Raw genomic sequence first — 19207 nt, 5'->3', positions numbered from 1 at the left:
TCTCTTTTTTTTTTTTACAAATTTATTAAACACACATGTGCATGGAAGTCATACAAAATATGAGAACTCCCACTTCATTTTTAAAATCAGCACTGGTCACCTCTAATAAGCCTGTGGAGTGAGGTGGAACATAAATAAATTGATTTTTAGTTCCATTTTTATGCTATGAATTGCATGAAACTCAGGGTGACAACTACTCAATTTATCAGACAAACTTCCAGGGGTATAAAGATTCAACAACATCATTTCTTATACTCCCTTCACAAGAATCTGAATCGCATGTTGCCTTCATTTCTGCAGCGTGTGAATTTCAAACGAACTACAATAAATTAGAGAGCTTATATTCTTTACATATTTTAATAATGTTCCTATTTTTCCTTTATGAATGAACCCAAAACATCTTTATTTTAAAAATGATACTGAGTTGTTATGAGTGAATGTGGACTGCTAATAAAATTTAAATCAGCTTTGCAATGGACATAAATTGATTTAACATGAAGCCACGAATCTCTTACTTCTTTGAACTGTGAAATCACTTAGGTAACTACATATCTTCCTACAAACAGCACATAAAACTGTAGCACAAGTTTACACTGCCATAAGCAATCTCACCTCTCGCCAATTCTATTCTTTCCCATCAATGAATACACTCTCTCCTACTCAACTTCGTCTGCTCACCTTGCTTCCCCTCCTCTACATATTCTTCCTGCTCCTTAGCACGTGTTCTTCTGACACTTCTAGTACAGGCTCTTCTTACTTCATACAAAAGCGTATGTAATACCTGAGTGTGTTTATCCCAATTTCAAGAAATTCCGTAGCTTCCGAGGTATGTATGAATCTCAAGGAACTAAAACTCCACTTTGTGAATTGCAGAACACTAATATGGTGTTAGTAGAATCCAGCAGAGGTAGATACTGTGACTCTGAGATAATTATTTCATTTCTTTCCCACCACCTCCACTGACTCTCATTCTGAAATGATCCTAACTAGCAAATTTAACAAAAAAATTGAGAAAAATAATTAATCCTAGTGAAAAAAAAATGCCCCCCCATATTCTTCCTAAATCTTGCTAATCTATAAAGTATTTTTGAATCTCCTCCGATTTTTTTTTCTGAAGGGAGACGGGGTCTCTTTATGTCACCCAGGCTGGAGTGCTGTGGCTTTTCCCAGGTGCAGTTATGGTGCACTATAGCATTCCTGACTATCAGACTGTTAGAGATAATAAATAATTGTTTCTGTTTTAAGCTACCAAGTTTTAGGGTGATTTGTTATATAGTCTTGGTAACTGGAACATAATTTTACTCCACATAATCCAGGCTTAATCTTCAATGGTGTCCTTCATGGATGATCCTGACTCTTCACTGAAAAGTTTATGTGACTATAATTTATGTTTTATGTGACTAGTCGTCAAACAGCCCAGCTATTTGGATAGACAGGTAGTAAAGAAAAGAAAGGGATGGAGGATGTTATGGGCTGAACAAGTCCATGTGTTGAAGTCTTAAACCTCAATACCTCAGACTGTGACTGTATTTGGAGAGAGGGCCTCGAAAGGGATAATTAAGTTAAAATGAGGCCATTAGGGTAGGCCCTTATCCAGTCTGACTGGTGAGATTGGGACATACAGAGAGAAATGCCAGGGAGGCGTGTGAGGGCATGGCGTCTCGCCACGCAGGTAGCCATCTGCATGCCAAGGAGAGTGGCCTCAGGAGAAACCAACTCTGCCAACACCAGAACTGTGAGAAAATAAATTTCTGTTGTTTAAACCACCCAATCTGTGGTCCTTTGTTATGGCAGCACTGGCAAACTAAGATAGAGAGTAAACCCATAGCTTAAGGAAAAAAAAAAAAAAAGCCAGGTGTGGTGGCTCATGCCTGCAATCCCAGCACTTTGGGAGGCCAAGGCAGCAGGCTTGCTTGAGGCCAGCAGTTGGAGACCAGCCTGACCAATATAGTGAGACTCTGTCTCTACAAAAAAATGTAAAAATTAGGCCAGGTGTGGTGGCTCACACCTGTAATCCTAGCACTGTGGGAGGCCAAAGTGGAGGATTGCTTGAGCTCAGGAGTTCAAGACCAGCCTGAGCAAGAGCAAGACCCAATCTCCACTAAAAATAAAAAAATTAGCTGGGCACAATGGTACATGTCTGTAGTCCCAGCTACTCAGAAGGTTGAGGCAAGAGGATTGCTCAAGCCTAGGAGTTTGAGGCTGCAGTGAGCTACGATGGCACCTCTGCACTCTAGCCTGGGTGACAGAGCAAGACCCTGTCTCAAACACAAACAAACAACAAAAGACCTGGAAGACATAACAAAAACATTTGAAGGGACAACACTAAACGACAGTGTTTAAAGATGCGCATTTGGGTAGTAGAACTATAAAAATATACTAGGAAGTGATTACTATAAAAGTTAGGATCATGCGAGCAGTCTTTTTACTTTAAATCAGCAGTCTCAAATCTTTTTTGGCATCAGGGACCAGTTTCGTGGAAAATAGTTTTTCCACGGATGGGGGTGCTGGAGGGCGATGGTTTCAGGATGATTCAAGCACATTACATTTATTGTGCAGTCCCGCCTCTCTACTAATGATCATCTGTATTTGCAGCCGCTCCCCAGCGCTAGCGTCACTGCCTCAGCTCCACCGCAGATCATCAGGCATTAGAGTCTCCTAAGGAGAGCACAACCTAGATCCCTCACATGCGCAGTTTACGGTAGGGGGTCCTACTCCTACGAGAATCTAACGCTGCCATTGATCTGATAGGAGGCAGAGTTTATGCAGTGATGTGAGTGATGGGAAGCAGCTATAAATACAGATAAAGCTTCCCTCACTCATCCACCACTCACCTCTTGCTGTGCAACCCAGTTCCTAACAGGCCATGGACCTGTACTAGTCCATGGCCTGGGGCTTGGGGACCGAAGCTTTAAATGATTCCAATATGCACAATTTCAGTTCTACAGTTTAGTTAAATAACAGCAGTCCCCCAACCACGCAGTTCAAATTTCACTTATCACAGTGGATTGACTTTGAGAAACTGCATAAAGCACAAACTTTGCTAATGGCTCTCAGGCTACAAAGCACTATGCAATTAATAGATTTGTCTCATGATTAGTGAACAGTCACAGCACTCCTTTCAAAGTCTGTCTGTGACCGGTCACTCCTCATCTGATATTCAGTTCACGCACAGACAACAAATCATGTATGTGTGTTGCCTCCTGGTCTCCCGTGGATAAACCCGCATAACATTTCACAAAAATGAAATAATCAAAAGGGGCCAACAAAGATGAAAGTGCAGCAAAGAAATGAAAATGGTAACACTGGAAGTGAAATACGAATGGAATGTAAACAGAGTTATGGAAGGAACAGCTGACCATGGGAATGTTGACATCGCCACCACTTGAAGACTCTACATGTGCCCCCAGAGGAGCTTCATGAAGAGAAGTTATCAACACAGACAAGAAAAGTGGTTGCGATGAAAAAAATGAAGAAATGACACCCACAAAAACTTCACATTAAAGGAACTCTTGGAGACACTTCTTCACAACATTGAAAGCAGGAAGGATAAAATGTCAGAAGTTGATCCAAACTTTAAAAGGGATATAAAAATTCATCAAGGCGTAGAAAAGATCCTTGTTGTGCATCCTAAGTTATGTGATGAAAAAAAAAGGCAACCACTATTCAACCTACTCTTGATACGTTTTTACTTTTTTTGTAGAGACAGTGTCTAGCTTTGTTGCCCAGGCTGGTCTCAAACTCCTGGCCTCAAGGGATCCAACCACCTTGGCCTCCCAAAGTGCTGCTATTACCAGCGTGAGCCACTGCACTGGCAGTAAGAGGGCTTTTAATGTTTTCACAAAAATATTAAAGGTCCCAGAACAATCACAGTTTTCTGCACTGATCATTAACGTAGCTTATCAGGGTTTCAGTGTGTGCTATCATTTCTCCAGTACACAATACCATGCGAGGGAGGATAGCCTGCAGTTACTTTTGGAGGGAGGGAGGGAGTTATGACTGGGATGGGACACAGGAGGAGCCGCTGGAGTGACTGGCAAAGTTTTACTTCCTGACCAGAGTGGTGATTTTACAAGGGTATTTACCTTATGATAATTCGTGAAGCTAAAACAATGTTACTGTGACTCAAATCCACGGGAGCGGGGGACTAGTCAATGAAGACCAGTCTGAATCACCGGGCCAGTGGTCACCTTTCTAAGAAAACAGAAAAGCGAAGCCGTGGAAGCAGGAGACTTACCTGGCAGAGGGCACAAAGGCTGCTGTCAGACATGAAATGAGAACCTGGCCTTCTTGGCTGCCAGGTCTGCACTCCTCTCCTTAGAGCCTGCCAGTCTCTCATGACACAGACTTCCCATAAAGGGCATCTTTATTGTCCTTTTCCAAGCAAGGTCATTCAACCAGGTTTGAATGTGGGGGCTTGGTGTTTTAAAATGCATTACTTAATGCTACTTAGAAAGAAAAAACAAATCAATAGGCAGGCCAAAAGAGAGTCACCACTTCAAAAAAATTTTTTTAAATTATTTTTCAGGTGGAGGGATTAGGCTTTGCAGAGAACAGTAAAACAGTTTGCATCCCTGATCCTAGCACAATACACTCAGCCTTAATGAATGTCATTTATTCTGAGCGGTTCAGGCAGCTCCACTGTGGATTTATCATATCCGAGTAGGTTACAATCAATACTTGGTCTTCCAGGCCGGGCGCGGTGGCTCACACCTGTAATCCTAGCTCTCTGGGAGGCAGAGGCGGGTGGATTGTTTGAGCTCAGGAGTTCGAAACCAGCCTGAGCAAGAGCAAGACCCCGTCTCTACTAAAAATAGAAAGAAATTAATTGGACAACTAAAAATATATAGGGAAAAAAAAAAAAAAACTAGCCGGGTATGGTGGCACATGCCTGTAGTCCCAGCTACTCGGGAGGCTGAAGCAGAAGGATCACTTGAGCCCAGGAGTTTGAGGTTGCTGTGAGCTAGGATGACGCCATGGCACTCTAGCCCAGGCAACACAAAAAAAAAAAAAAAAAAAATACTTGGTCTTCCCTCCTAGATTTAGTATAATAACATAACATTTAGGATATTTTCACTGAAATATCCTAATAGCCTCTGATGTTACTTTTTCTTATACAGAATCTATCAGGAGTTACATGGCTTCTATTTGCTTAAATTTGGGGAATATGTCTTCTCTTTTCTTTGTATACATCTTTCATCAACACTAACAAGAAGTACATCTTACATAAGTGGGATATTAACTTCCATCCAAACTAGTTGGCTAGTAAATTCAGAGCATATACTAAAGGTCCCTTAAGATTTATTTTTTGACTCTTACAGTAAATGTCCCTGACATTAGGAAAATTTCAAAAGGAAGGGGGTGTGTAATAAGAAACTGCACAAAAATCCTGAAGCAAAAGCAGATAGAATAGTTTATGACACAAAAACCTTTTTAGACACAAAAACCTGGTTGCTTTTAATACAACCAACTATTAAGTTCAGTGTTAGTGTTTTTGATTCTTTAAGAACTAAGGGAAGAATACAAATTAGTCAATTTAGGACTTAAAAAGAAATTCGCAAGGAGCATCAGGTAATTGGGTTTTGGTACATCAAAATAACAGTTTTTAAAGATACAAGCTCTATTTTTTTCAAAACGGCCTTTTCTCCAGGATTTAGTAATAGAAAGGAAAGAAATTCTGATATCTAGAGGGAAATTAGAACTGTTACACATTTTGGAGGGGAAAAAAGAAATGATCTAGAGCTACCATTTTAATAACAATAAAAGATGGCTGTTTATTTCACAAATTTTTGAGAATGCAGTCCACAAAGGTATTCCTGCCTTCCTGACAATGATGGGCTCCTAAAAAGAGAGTGTACTTTGAATTTTAGTAATTCTAATTATACAGGCATACCTTGGAGATATTGCGGATTTAGTTCCAGACCACCAAAATAAAGTGAATATCACATAAAGAGAGCCACAAGAATTTTTTGGTTTCTCAGTGCATATAGAAGTTATATTTACATTATACTGTAGTCTATTAAGTGTGCCATAGCTTTATGCCTAAAAAACACAATGTATATAACTTAATAAAAAAATACTTTATTGCTGGGGCTAGGCACTGTGGTTCATGCCTATAATCCTAGCACTCTGGGAGGCTGAGGCAGGAGGACTCCCCGAGGCCCGGAGTTCAAGACCATCCTGACCAACAGTGAGACCCCATCTCTACAAAAAAAAGAAAAAAGCCAGACATAGTGACACGAGCCTGTAGTCCCAGCTACCCGGGAGGCTGAGACAGGAGGATCTCTTGAGCCTAGGAGTTTGAGGTGCAGTGAACTATGATGATGCCACTGCACTCTAGCCCGGGTGACAGAGTGAGACCCTTTCACAAAAAGAAAAAAAAAAAAAAAAGAAATACTTCATTGATAAAAATGCTAATGATCATCTGAGCCTTCAGCAAGTCCTAATCTTTTGCTTATGGAGAATCCTGCCTCAATGTTGATAGCTGCTGACTGATCGGGCGGTGGTTGCTGAAGGTAGGGGTGGCCGTGGCGGTTGCTTAAAACAAGACAACAATGAAGTTTGTAGCACTGATTGACTCTTCCTTTTACAAGAGATTTCTCTGCAGCATGCGATGCTGTTTGATAGCACTTTACCACCACAACGACTTCCAAAATTGGAGTCAATCCTCTCCAACCCTGCCACTGCTTTATCAACTAAGTTTATGTAAGATTGTAAATTCTTTGTAAACTCTTTGTAAATTGTAAAATTGTAAAAATTGTAAGATTGTAAATTCTTTGTTGGCATTTCAACAATGTTCACAGGAACTTCACCAGGAATAGATTCTTCCAACCCAAAATTTAAAAATCAGAGAAAAAATATCTCCAAATATATTGAATTTATTTGGGAATTATAATAGAAAAGAGGACTATAGCCTGAGACGCACAGCTATGGCAGAGGGGAGGGTAAAGGGAAATCTACTGGCAGAATGAGAAGTTCTCATAGGCTGCTTAGCAACAGAGTTCATTGGTTTTGGAAAATCAAGGCCAGACCTGGCGTCATTATTGGGCAGGTGTTCTTTCAAGAGCATTTTATCTGAATTGCTGTAGTCCTAAAGAAAGAATTTCTTGTGGGTTTATTTTAGAAGTCCTCGAGACAGTCATTACCTCAGTCATGCGAGCACGAGCCCTCCCCCTTCATGCCCTCTTGCCTCCAGTTAGTTTGGATCTGACAAAAAGTAATTTCATCCTGGTATCTGCAACTTTCACAATTCCATCTCAAGAAACCACTTTCTTTGCTTGTCCATAAGAAGCAACTCCTCATCCATTACAGTTTTATCATGAGATTGCAGCAATTCAGTCCCATCTTCAGGCTCTACTTCTAATCCTACCTCTCTTGCTGTTTCCACCACATCTGCAGTTACTTCCTCCACTGACATTTTAAAGTCATCCATGAGGACTGGAATCAACTTCTTCCAAACTCCTGTTATTGTTGATATTTTGACCTCCTCTCATGAATCATGAATGTTCCTCATGGCATCTAGAATGGTAAATCCTTTCCAAAATGTTTTCAATTTACGTTGCCCAGATCCACCAGAGGAATCACTTTCTGTGGCAACTACAGCCTTACAAAATGTATTTCTTTTTTTTTTTTTTTTGCGCTGGCTAGAGTGAGTGCCGTGGCGTCAGCCTAGCTCACAGCAACCTCAAACTCCTGGGCTCAAGTGATCCTCCTGCCTCAGCCTCCCGAGTAGCTGGGACTACAGGCATGCGCCACCATGCCCAGCTAATTTTTTCTATATATTTTTAGTTGTCTGATTAATTTCTTTCTATTTTTTAGTAGAGACGGGGTCTCGCTCTTGCTCAGGCTGGTTTTCGAACTCCTGAGCTCAAACAATCCGCCCGCCTCGGCCTCCCAGAGGGTTAGGATTACAGGCCTGAGCCACCGTGCCCCAGCCTTCTTTCCTAAGTTTTTGAACAGCAAATGGAGGAAAACAAAGGCTTCAGAGAGCAAGCCATTCATTAGATATTGTGTAACCCAGGATAATACATTCTGGAGATTAAGGAAATCACCAACAATTAAATAAGCATCCATTCTTAAAGCTCCTGTAAAGCACCAGGACTTAGGTTCTTCCTCTCATAACTCCTTCTGCTATGAATTTTTACCTTGATTTTAAAAAGAGATGGCTAATCCAGGGCCATAATGCTAATTTTTAGCTTTAATTTGTTCTCTCTTAGCATCAAGAGGCATATTAAGCTCCAAATGTACACCATTCACATTCACTAAAGCCCTGGTGCCAACTCTTCCTATCATTATTTCTATTTGGACGCAAAGCTGCAGATGTCTCTATAGGTGAGCTCAGGCAGTGAGTGATCTGATTTACAAGATAAGCCTACTGCCCTGTTCAGAATGCCGATGATTAATGCCACTGGGCATTCCTCTGTTGATTCCAAGCTCTCCTATCAAGTAGGCAAGGCTTCAACGCTGGTTGAGACAAGAAGCATATTTAGAGCTTCAAGACAAACTACTTTTAGGAACCAAAAGACAAGTTGCCACATGGGTTTAAGTTATTTAATATGTGGACCACAGTTCACCTTCATCAGTATCTGGGGTGCTTTTTAAATGTACCTCCCCAGATGTACTGAATCAGAATCTAGGGAGTGAGGCTGGGAATCTCTGAATTTTAATAGTTTCCCCAGATGATTCTTATGCATGGTAAATTTGAAAAGTATTGGTCTACAGCCTGACCACCATAGCAAGACCCCATCTGTACAAAAAATTAAAAAAAGTAGCCAAGCATGGTGGTGCACACCTGTAGTCCCAGCTACTCAGGAGGCTGAGGCAGGACAATTACCTGAGCCCAGGAGTTTGAGGCTGCAGTGAGCTATGATGACGCCACTGCACTCCAGCCCAGGCAATGGAGTGAGACCATGTCTCAAACGAAAAAAAGAAAAAGAAAAAGAAAAAAAAAAGTATTGGTCCAAGGAAGCTAACTGGAACTGGAAGATAGATAGCTAACTAGAAGATAAATTTAGTGACTTGCCCAGGGTCATTTAATTTAACTTTAAAAACGATTTAACTACTTTGTCAGGTAGGTTTTATTATCCCCACTATAGCGATGAGGTAACAGTGGGCCAGAAAGATTAAGTAGCTTCTAACTAGGAGCAGAGTTACTCTCAAACCAAGTCATACTAATTCCATGTCTAGTGAAGGGGGTTGATAAACTTTTTTCTGTAAAGGAGCAGACAGTAAATGTATCAAGTTTTGCAGGCCATGTGGTCTCTGTGGCAACTACTCAACTCTGCCATTGTAGTGTGAAAGCAGCTACAGACAGTATGTAAAGGAATCAATGTGGCCGTGTTCCACTAAAACTTTATTTACAAAAACAAGCACCTGGCTGGATTTCGCCCATGGCTAGTTTATTTATTTATTTTTTGAGACAAGGTCTCACTATGTTGCCCAGGCGGGAGTGCAGTGGCTATTCACACTGCAATCATAGAGCACTACAGCCTTGTAGTGCTGTAGGGAACTCCTAGCATCAAGCAATCCTCCCACCTCAGCCTCCCAAGTACCTGGGACCACAGGCGTGCCACCATGCACAGCTAGTGCATCTTTAATTCCAATGAAGGGTAGCAAGATACGCCACCCCAAAATTTGTCACTTTGGCATAAGGATTATTTTGAGCTGAAGGCAATTGAGAAGAAGTGAATACAAACAAAGCTCTTGGCCCTTCCCCTATTTGCCTAAAAGCAGGACATAAATTTACAAAGGTGTCCCTCCTCTCCTCTCTACCAGGAAGGACAAAGGAGATGTGACCAGAGGAATCTACATCACAAACGGTATTACTACCCTTTATCTACCATTACTTTCCTATATGTTTGCCTTTCTACACTTGTCCCCCTGAAGACTCAAGGTCCTTTTTGTCTTGCCACCCCTCTAAAAAGTTATTGTTCTGTGTTGAAGATGCCATATAAGCCAGAGTTCTAGGATACCTTTTTTTTAAAAAAGATGCAGGGTCTTGCTTTGTCACCCAGGCAGGAGTGCAGTGGCACAATCACAGCTCACTGTAACCTCGAATTCCTGGGTTCAAAAGAGCCTCTCGCCTCAGCCTCCCAAATAGCACCACACCCAGCTAATTTTTATATTTTTTGTAGAGATAGGGATTTCACTATGTTGCTGAGGCTGGTCTTGAATTTCGGGCCTCAAGCCATCCTCCCGCCTCGGTCTCCCAAAGCAATGGGATTACAGGTGTGAGCAACTTCACTTGGCCCTATATACCTTTTCTAGAGTTACTCTTTTCTTGTGTTTTCTCCCATGTATATATGAAATATACATGTTAATAAACGTCTGTTTGCTTTTCTCTTATCAATCTGTCTTTTGTTATAGGGGTCCCCAGCTGAGAACTCCCAAGGGTAGAGGGAAATTATTTTTTCCTCCTCTGCACCAACATGGACACCATGAAATACAACTTGTTTTAAAATTAGGACTTAAAAGATGATAATTTTTTTTGCTCTGTTGCCCTGGCTACAGTGTAGTGGCACGATCATAGTTCACTGCAACCACAAACTCCTGGGCTCAAGAGATCCTCCTGCCTCAGCCTCCTGAGTAACTGGGACTACAAGCATGTGCTACCACACCCAGCTAATTTTTCTATTTTTTTGTAGAGACAGGGCCTCACTGTTGCTCAGGCTGGTGTCAAACTTCTGGCCTCAAGCAATCCTCCCACCTCAACCTCCCAAAGTGCCAGGATTACAGGTGTGAGCCACCTTGCCCAGCCAAAAAATGACACATTTTAATTATCTGGACATTGTCCTTAGGGAGAACAGCCCAATCCCAACTAGTAGTGGATAAGTGAAGCATTGCTGTAGTTAGTGCAGATTACTAAAGTTTCTCCATGACTCGGAGTCTGGGGATGTTTCACATGATCTTTTAATCCCTCAATGTGTCTCATTTGTAGCTGTCAGGTGCTGAATACAGACAAATGGCACCCTCTCAGGCACAAATTTACTTCAAACGAATAAGACAAGCAGGTCCAAATTTTACAACTTTAGTTTCCCTTAAGAGCAAATAAGTAAAAATGACACGTGCACTTTGTGATTATGTAATACATTCCATGGCAGAGACTCTTTGTTTTGAAGGTGAAAAAAAAAGTTTCATACTAGCCTATTGCCAGCTGCTTAAAGTAGTTTAAAACTCTTAAGATAACATTCATGAAGTCATTAAGACATGCATGTTCCTGTCCTTTGCTAATCTTCCTCTGCTCCATCTTTCTCAAATGTACAATTCTCTACATGGTTGAATGACTCTGAGTAAATTAAATATGTTTTGTTCCCTAATAAATGTTTGACCCTAGATGGCTAATCTCATTTTTGTTTGCTCACATGGCAATTATTATACAATTGTTTCCTATATGGAGGTCTCATCCACACCTTACACTATGAAGGCATAACATTTTATTAGAGAGACACACAGGCTTGGAAAGTGAGAAATCAATTACATGAAAGCAGTTACAATTAATTGACCAGTAAAAAGACTAGATAAAATATCGTTACTCACCACCAAAAAATTCTGTTTCCCTCCCAAAGTAAATGATTTTTGTTCAGAAACAGTTGCCCAGCCTCCTTGAATCTAAGTGGGGCCATGCAACTGCTTCTGGCCAATGGAATGTGAGCAGAAGTGATGTGTTTCACTTACTGGTGGAGGTAGTTTATTTGGTTTGCTTTTTACATACTCTCTTCCCCTTGTAGTGACTCTGGAGACCACATACTGAAGATGGTAGCATCACAAGAAGGAAGGAATTTTGATCCCTGAGTAACCTGAAGGAGAGCTGTCCAACCAGGAATAACCAATTTGGATATTATATGAGCTAGTAATAAACTTTTACTGGATTAAGCCACTGAGATTTGGAAATGTTTGTTACAGCATTAGCCTACCTTAACAGAATATACTTGTGTTGGTGGAAGTGTCAAATCATGATTTATTGAAGGGTTTCTAAGATAAATGCAAATATTGAAGAATCATAAGTACAAGAAGAGCTTGCAAGTTACCATTTTACCACTTATCCAGCCCATTCATGTGAGTTAAAAACCAGTCTGAATGACTGGAGAGCCCTTTTATTAAGTAAATTCTAACTTATACTTAATGTCTTTTCTAATAATACCATAAACACCATAGCTCACCTAAATCACTGGATACTAAAAAGGTAGAATGTACTGTATGAATTTACAACACACCTGAAACAAAGCGTAAACCACAGACAATCTTAAAATTAAATTTGCCTCCCCCAAGGCAGAATCTACTGAACTTCAGTCATTCAGTACCACCTCCATGAGCTTTTCTATAGCTGTGTACCTCACGTACTATTACTCCTTTCATGTTTTTCTGGAACCTAAGGGGGGTGGGGAGATTTGGCAGTTGTCAGGCTAAGTCCTGCACAGACTTCAGTTCCACATCTGCCCTATGGATAGTTCACTCTGGGGCCTCCCTGGTCCTTGAGGAATGGGTCTTGGAGTTTTCAGAATCCAGATGAACAGCTGGAAGCTCTGAGGAAAAAGAACTGTTCAGGCTTATCCCAGGTTTGAGCAGAAAGAAAGGCTCTGGAAGCTGGTAGGAGGAAAGGCATGCCAGAGAAACAAAGGAGGCTAAGCCACTCAAGTAAAGGAGCCTATTCTAAGGCAGGCAGAGCTCTGTAAACAATATTTTCTTATAGTGCTTTACTAACCTTTTTAGAGTTAGGGAACCATTCGAGAATCTGCTGAAAGCTACGGAACTTCTTCCCCCTCAAACATACATATGAGCATTCACGCAAATACTTACACATAATTTTGGGAGATCATAGAGCATCTATAGCCCACTGATGAACCTCAGGTTAAGAATTCCTATTTTAGTGGGAGATTTAATAGCCGACCTTCAGGTTTATACAGGAACCCACTAGTAAATGCAGACACTTCCCGATAAAAGAGAAAGAACATAGCTATTTCTTGCATCTCTTCTCCCTTGACTGGGGAGGAGGAGGAGAGAAAGGAAGGTGATGTCACTCCTAGGCTGTCCCTAACCTCAGTGCTTTGGTACAGTCCAGCAGTGGGGCACCATCAACAGAAGGGTTTTTTTTTTTTTTTACTTTTTTAAACTTTATTTTGAAATAATACTAATCTCATGTAGAAGTTGCAAAAATAGCAGATGAAATCCCCATTCTGTCCTCACCCCAGACCCTGGTAACCACCATTCTACTGTCTCCATGAATTTGACTACTTTATATATTTCAGATATAGTGTAATCATACAATATTTGTCCCTACTGTGACTAGCTTATTTCACTTAGCATAATGTCTTTAAAGTTCACTATTTTGCACTCCATGACTGGGTGTTTTGCAGCTGTAGCAAATTCATAGGGGCAACTTAGAATATTTAAAATTTTCAATGCAAACACGGTGTACTGAACTGTTAGACACTGCCAAACTTAATAACTGGAGGTAGTTCACGGTTTCAACAGTGTACCATGGTACATTGCTATCATAAATGCTGGGTTTTCTGTGGTTACTGTGATAAAAAGCAAGTGTTGCAGAAATATTAACGTGAGACAGGAGATGAGAGTGGCAGTGTCCAATGTGATCCCAAGATTTGAGTACAGGCACACAGATCCTGTTAGTAATTGTTATTTAAAATGATATAAAATATTTTTCTTTCAGTTTATATTTTTCAAATGATTTCTAAATTGTTAAGATATAAATACTATGTTGTTTGAACCTAACTACTACTAACTAACGAAACCTAGGGAAACTGTGAAATATTGCTCAGACACTAAGGGCTCCATGAACCAAGTTTGGGAATCTCTGCTTCAACCAAAAAGTAATAGGTTAGTGTAAGAGTTACAGAGGAAAACTGTGTAGCCCTGAAGAAATAACTTAAAATAAAGACTATAACACAAACATAATAACCAGAAAAAGAAAAATTTAGGTTAAAACCGTTTTTAAAGGTCACTCTGCCAGCTTAATCCTTCAAATCCCATACAATGCCCCCTGGGTAATTTGTATTAAAAAACAAAGGTCTAAAACACATGCATGCAAATTACTGTTTTTCCAATTCTCAGGGACTCAAGTAAAGTTTTTAAAATTATAGCCTCCAAGCTATGTTTGGAAGAGACTGGGCCTTGCCTACACAGACAGAACATATCCTCAGGGTCTGTGCCAGACAAACAGGAGAGAAACCTTGAAGACAGAGACTAGGAGATCCCAGCACTTTGAGACTTTCAGCTTTTTTGTGGTTTGTTTCTTACCCTCAATACCCTGCTTTTAAGTTCAACAGAATGCTCCTTCAGAAAACAAATAAATAAGAATGCTCCAAATTATTGTGGAAACGCTTGTTTGGAAACTTCTGTTCCTCAGAGTTTTTCATGTAAGCAAGGGGAAATTTAACACAAAACCCACAATAGCGGTTCCTGGAGGTTGAGGGGGAGAAAAGAGTGGATGGCCATGGAGATGGGTGCTCAGGGGCTCTAAAAGCCTGGGGATGTTCTAGCTCTTCAGCTGGGTGATGGGTACTTGGGTGTGTTCTGTTGTTATTCTTTAAATTGTACCTCTAAGTTATACCTGTCTGAGTGTATGATATATTTCACAGTGGTGGGCCCAGAATCTCTCTATGGGAGGGAAGGCCTTGGGAGTTGCGAGTGTGCCTTGTCTCTAAGCTGAGTTGGATCACAAGCAGTCTGCTTCTACTTGGAGCATAGGCTTATCTGGAGAGGCTTAGGAGAGGCTGATGGGTTTAAGTGGGAAGCTAAGAGGTTAATTTTTGGTGCCATTAGTTTGTATCTCCCAACACTGCAACTAGTTGTTTTCTGGTCTCTAATTCCTCTTCATCCCTCTTCTACCCTCCCCACCGCTCCCTGGCCCCCTTATGACCTTGAGGGTAGAAAACTTCCAATTTTAATTTATATTCATAATTTTTTTTCAAAATTCGTTGTTACCATATGCTAAGCACATACTTGGGATGACAGAGGAAGTTTAACATGTCTGAGTACAGATACACCTACTACATGCAAGAACAACAGGGTTGCTATGGCTATTTTAAGGATGAGAAACCTCGGCGCAGTGTCAATCAGTACACATGGGACCACCTTGGACCCAGGTGTGTTTGTCTTCATTGCCCGAGTTCTTTACGCTTACATTGGCATAATAGATACTACCTAAGCATAAATGAATATCATCATCCAACAGGTTCACAAAAAAGGATGCCTAAGAGCATGGCAAGCAGTTTACTTGCATCACTTCACTGAGTTTCCACAAGACTAAATTAGGTATAATACCTTCAGTTTACAGTTCTAAAAACTAAGGTTTAAAGATGTGGGTTTCCTAAAGTCACACACACCTAACAAGTGGTGGCTTCAGAACTCAATCTCAGGCTCCCAAAGTGGATCTATCCCTTTACTACCGCATAAACTATCTCACTATACCTCAGGGAAAACATTCTTGACCAGCTTTACGAAATCCAACTCCCACTGGGTCGCAAATAATGCTCTACTTCCCCTCCCGCCCCGCAAATCTACCGGAAGCGCCACACTTAAATCCCCAACAGAAGTGTCGGTAAGCTGACGTCTGAACGCAAACCAGACAACGCGCTTGCTTCCCCGGCCGCGGGAGATGCCACTTCCTCACACTTCACAGAGCTGGGGCTCCTGCGGGGTCGCGATCATCTCCCGGGGCAGGAGAGCCCCCCGCCTCCCGCACCCGCACCCGTCTGCAGTCCTCCGAGGCGGGGAGGGGCGCGGTCACTGCGCGGGGAGCGCCGGGCGACTCGCGGGGGCCGACCCTCCTTTCTGCTCGCAGACCGCCCGGTGATCCCCACCACCACCTCCACTTTCTCCAAACTCTACGAGCTCACTGGAGAAATAGGAGGGGGACAAGCAAAGAAGAGAAAGTTCTCTGCCCTTCCCCCACCCAAAGTTTCAAATTCTAGGGAGACAACTGAGGCAAAGCGAAAAGGGAGGTGCCCCGCGGAGTCCCCCTCCCTCCCGTAGGCCGCAGGAGGGGGCAGTGCGCTGTCTGGTCTCCTCCCCAAGCAGTCGGCGATCGGGGGTCTCCCCACCATCGTCCTCCCCGGACCAGACGCACCCCAGGGGTGGGGGGCTCCGGCCCTCGGTTTAAGGGGAGTCCCAAGGGACTCGGCGAGGTCGCACGGTACCTTTCTCTCCCGCGCCAGACGTCCGCGCCGCAGGGACCGATGCCGGCGACAGGGTGGGGGGCGACGGGAGGCGAGGGGGACAGGATCCCGCTGGCTCCGGCGGCCCCTGGGCCTCGGCGCCGCCCCCCGCCGCGCCTCCAGCCTCCCGCCCGCCAGGCTGCGATCGGGCTCCGGTGGGTTACCTGTGGCCAGCCCGCCGCCGCAGGGCCCTCCGCCCGCCCCGCCCAGCCCGCGTCGCCCCGCCGGCGGCTCCTAAACTGGGGCCGCAGCGCCCCGCAGCGACGGGCCGGGACTCGGCCGGGGCCGCGTGAGCCGTGGGGCCGCGAAGGCCTTGGGGTTGTCCCGGGTCTGCGGCCCGCTCCCGCCTGGATCCACTGGCCCTTGGGCGCCAAGAGGCCTCCTTCTAAGAGTGGGAGGAGGGGGCCTAGAGTGGGTTGGGGTTTTCCGCGCAGAGGTTACCAGGTTTACTGGGGGGAGAAACCTCCAATCCTCAACCCGTGGTCCAGTGTATATTTCAATATAACCGTAGTTCACTTTATCCGAGTCACCTGACGGAAGCTGAACAACAATGAAATGGTTCAGATTCAGTAGGGTAGCTGAAGCGGGGAAAGGAAGCCTTTATTCCAAACAGCTCGTCTTGTAAGTAGCTTGTCAGAACCATCCCATATGGAAAAAGCAAAAGCATTGAGCGATCCTAACCCCTAATTCATATCATGCTTTACATACCGTTATCTCGATGTATTTTTGACTATGTTCTTTCGCAGCTACTTCTTCAGTACCACCTGGAAGAGCTCCCTGAACATAGTAAGCATTCGATAAATTATTGTTGAATCAATGCATGAATGGCTGGGACCTCATTCAATCTTTTTTTTTTTTTGAGACAGAGTCTCACTATTTTGCCCAGGCTAGTGTGCCGTGGCGTCATCCTAGCTCACAGCAACCTCAAACTCCTGGGCTCAAGCGATCCTACTGCCTCAGCCTCCCGAGTAGCTGGGACTACAGGCGTGTGCCACCATGCCCGGCTAATTTTTTCTATATATTTTTAGTTGGCCGATTAATTTCTTTCTAATTTTAGTAGAGACGGGGTCTCACTCTTGCTCAGGCTGGTCTCGAACTCCTGAGCTCAAACAATCCGTCCGCCTCGGCCTCCCAGAGAGCTAGGATTACAGGCGTGAGCCACCGCGCCCGGCCCCTCATTCAATCTTTTGAAGAAGCATGGACAGGTATCTGCTCTCCAAATGCAGAGATGGAAGGGGGAGGCAGGTGGAACCTACAATGCAATTTCCGTCTCACCTAAGGTTTGGAACGAGCTTATTGTGCATCTAACTTTTCTTATTCCCTCTGAAATAGGCCTTGTTTTCAGGAGAAAAGAAACATAATGATCTCCTCCTTTTCCTTACGGTATTTCTCTCTCCTTGAAGGAGCATTAGGCAGGAGTGTCCTTTGGCCTTCAGATTTGTTCTCCATTGCTGTTGCTCCCCACTCGGGGCTGTTAAGAGAACATGGTTCCTTTCCCTGCCCATTGCTAGCTCCAGATTTCTCTCCAGGCAGGTCACCGCTGAGCTCCAGGAGAACCCCCCGAAATCAAGGTATGTACACATTACCTTTCAATGAGATCATTTCTCTCTTATACTTTTCCAAAGTAAAGAATTTTCCTAGCTAGTCCCTTGAATAAACTTCCAAAACAAAGAGTGCTCCATTTCCCTGAGAGGCTTTTAAAATATCAACATAAAGTCACAATGAGATGGGGTTTTAAGTTATATTTGTGAGCAGTCAGAGCAACCACGCTGAAAGAAACCGGAAAGCCCAAGCCAACCTGCAAGACATGTGAGTGCTCCTGGGAGCTGCCTGGTCTGCATTTGTTCTCAGACTTTGATTAATGGGAATTCCTGGCAGGAGGCCTCATGAGAGCCAAGGCAGGCAGTAGTGGCTCAGCTGCTGGGAGATCTTGCTTGCTCATCTCCAAGTGGGCTCACAGTCTTTGGGCAATGAGTGAAAGGAGACTCCTGTATCTCCCTCTGTGTGAGAAAGGCTCCCAGCCTGCAGCTTTGCTCTTGCCCCTCTGTTCAGCTCAATCACTGCCAGCCTCATATGCCCACCCTCACCCCACCGCACCCCACCCCACCCCCGCCTCATGAGAAAGAAGTCTGCTCTGCAGATGATCATTTTCACTGCTTTGTGATAATGTAATCTGCTCCTATTTCCAGCAACATTTCTTTAATGACCTGACTGCACTATCTCTCATGTTGTTAGTTAGCTTCAATTCAACCTTCAGCACACTGCTCTGGCTTCTATCCCTGCCACTGCACTGAAACTGCCTTTGGTAAAGCTTCCACTCAAGTCAGAAGCCTTCCATGTGCCTCTCTAGGATCATATCCTGCTCCTCCAGAGGAAACCAGCATCCTGAATTTTGTACTAATAATTCTCTTAGCACAAATATATGTATCCCTGAACACTAATGGTTCGTGTTTGCCTGTTTTTGAACTTTCTGTAAATGGAAGCACTCAGCATGATTCCTGTGCAACTTGCATTTTTTGCTCAGCATTGTGTTTCTGAGATTCAACTGTTCGATTTCCCTGAGTGTAGTATTTCATTATAGGAATATACCACAATTTAATTATCCATTCTAGTTTTGGACGTTGGGTTAGCTCCAATTTTTACTATTGTAATCGATGTTGCTATAAATATTCTTAAATATTTCTCCCGATACATGTATATAAGAATGTTTTTAGGACATATATCTAGAAGTGGAATTGTTGGGTCTTAAGATATGTGTATGTTTAAATTTAATATGTAATGTCTAAACTGGTTGTACAATTTTCATTTCCATCAGCACTATATGAAAGTTCCTCTTTGCCAGCACTTGTTTACTTCATGGGTGTGAAATGATTTCTCATAATAGTTGTAATTTATATTTGCCCAATTACCAGCACAGTTGAGCATCTTTAATGTTTAAGAACCCTTCTTCTTTCCTTTTTTGTTACTTGGTCGTGTTTTTTTGCCCTATTTCATGTGGAGTTTTTTGTTTGTTTTTGGTTTTTTTTTTTTTTTTT

The 19207-nt window shown here is 42.8% G+C and overlaps 1 protein-coding gene across 2 annotated transcripts in view; it reads right to left on the bottom strand.

Moving 5' to 3' along the window:
* Nucleotides 1–16318, bottom strand: part of ANKRD6 (ankyrin repeat domain 6) — a 191021-nt gene extending 174703 nt beyond the window's left edge. Inside the window, exon 1 of one of the 2 annotated variants that reach the window (XM_012638237.1) lies at nucleotides 16155–16318. The gene's annotated coding sequence lies outside the window, so the exon portion shown is untranslated. The remainder of the gene's footprint in view (nucleotides 1–16154) is intronic. The other variant, XM_012638239.1, reaches the window with a different exon arrangement.
* Between the last annotated feature and the right edge of the window lie 2889 nt (nucleotides 16319–19207).

Source organism: Propithecus coquereli, unplaced genomic scaffold, assembly GCF_000956105.1.
Source record: "Propithecus coquereli isolate 6110/MARCELLA unplaced genomic scaffold, Pcoq_1.0 Scaffold127, whole genome shotgun sequence".
Lineage (NCBI taxonomy): Eukaryota > Metazoa > Chordata > Mammalia > Primates > Indriidae > Propithecus > Propithecus coquereli.
Note: the sequence above shows the minus strand (reverse complement) of the source record. Positions and strands in the feature narration are given on the sequence as shown.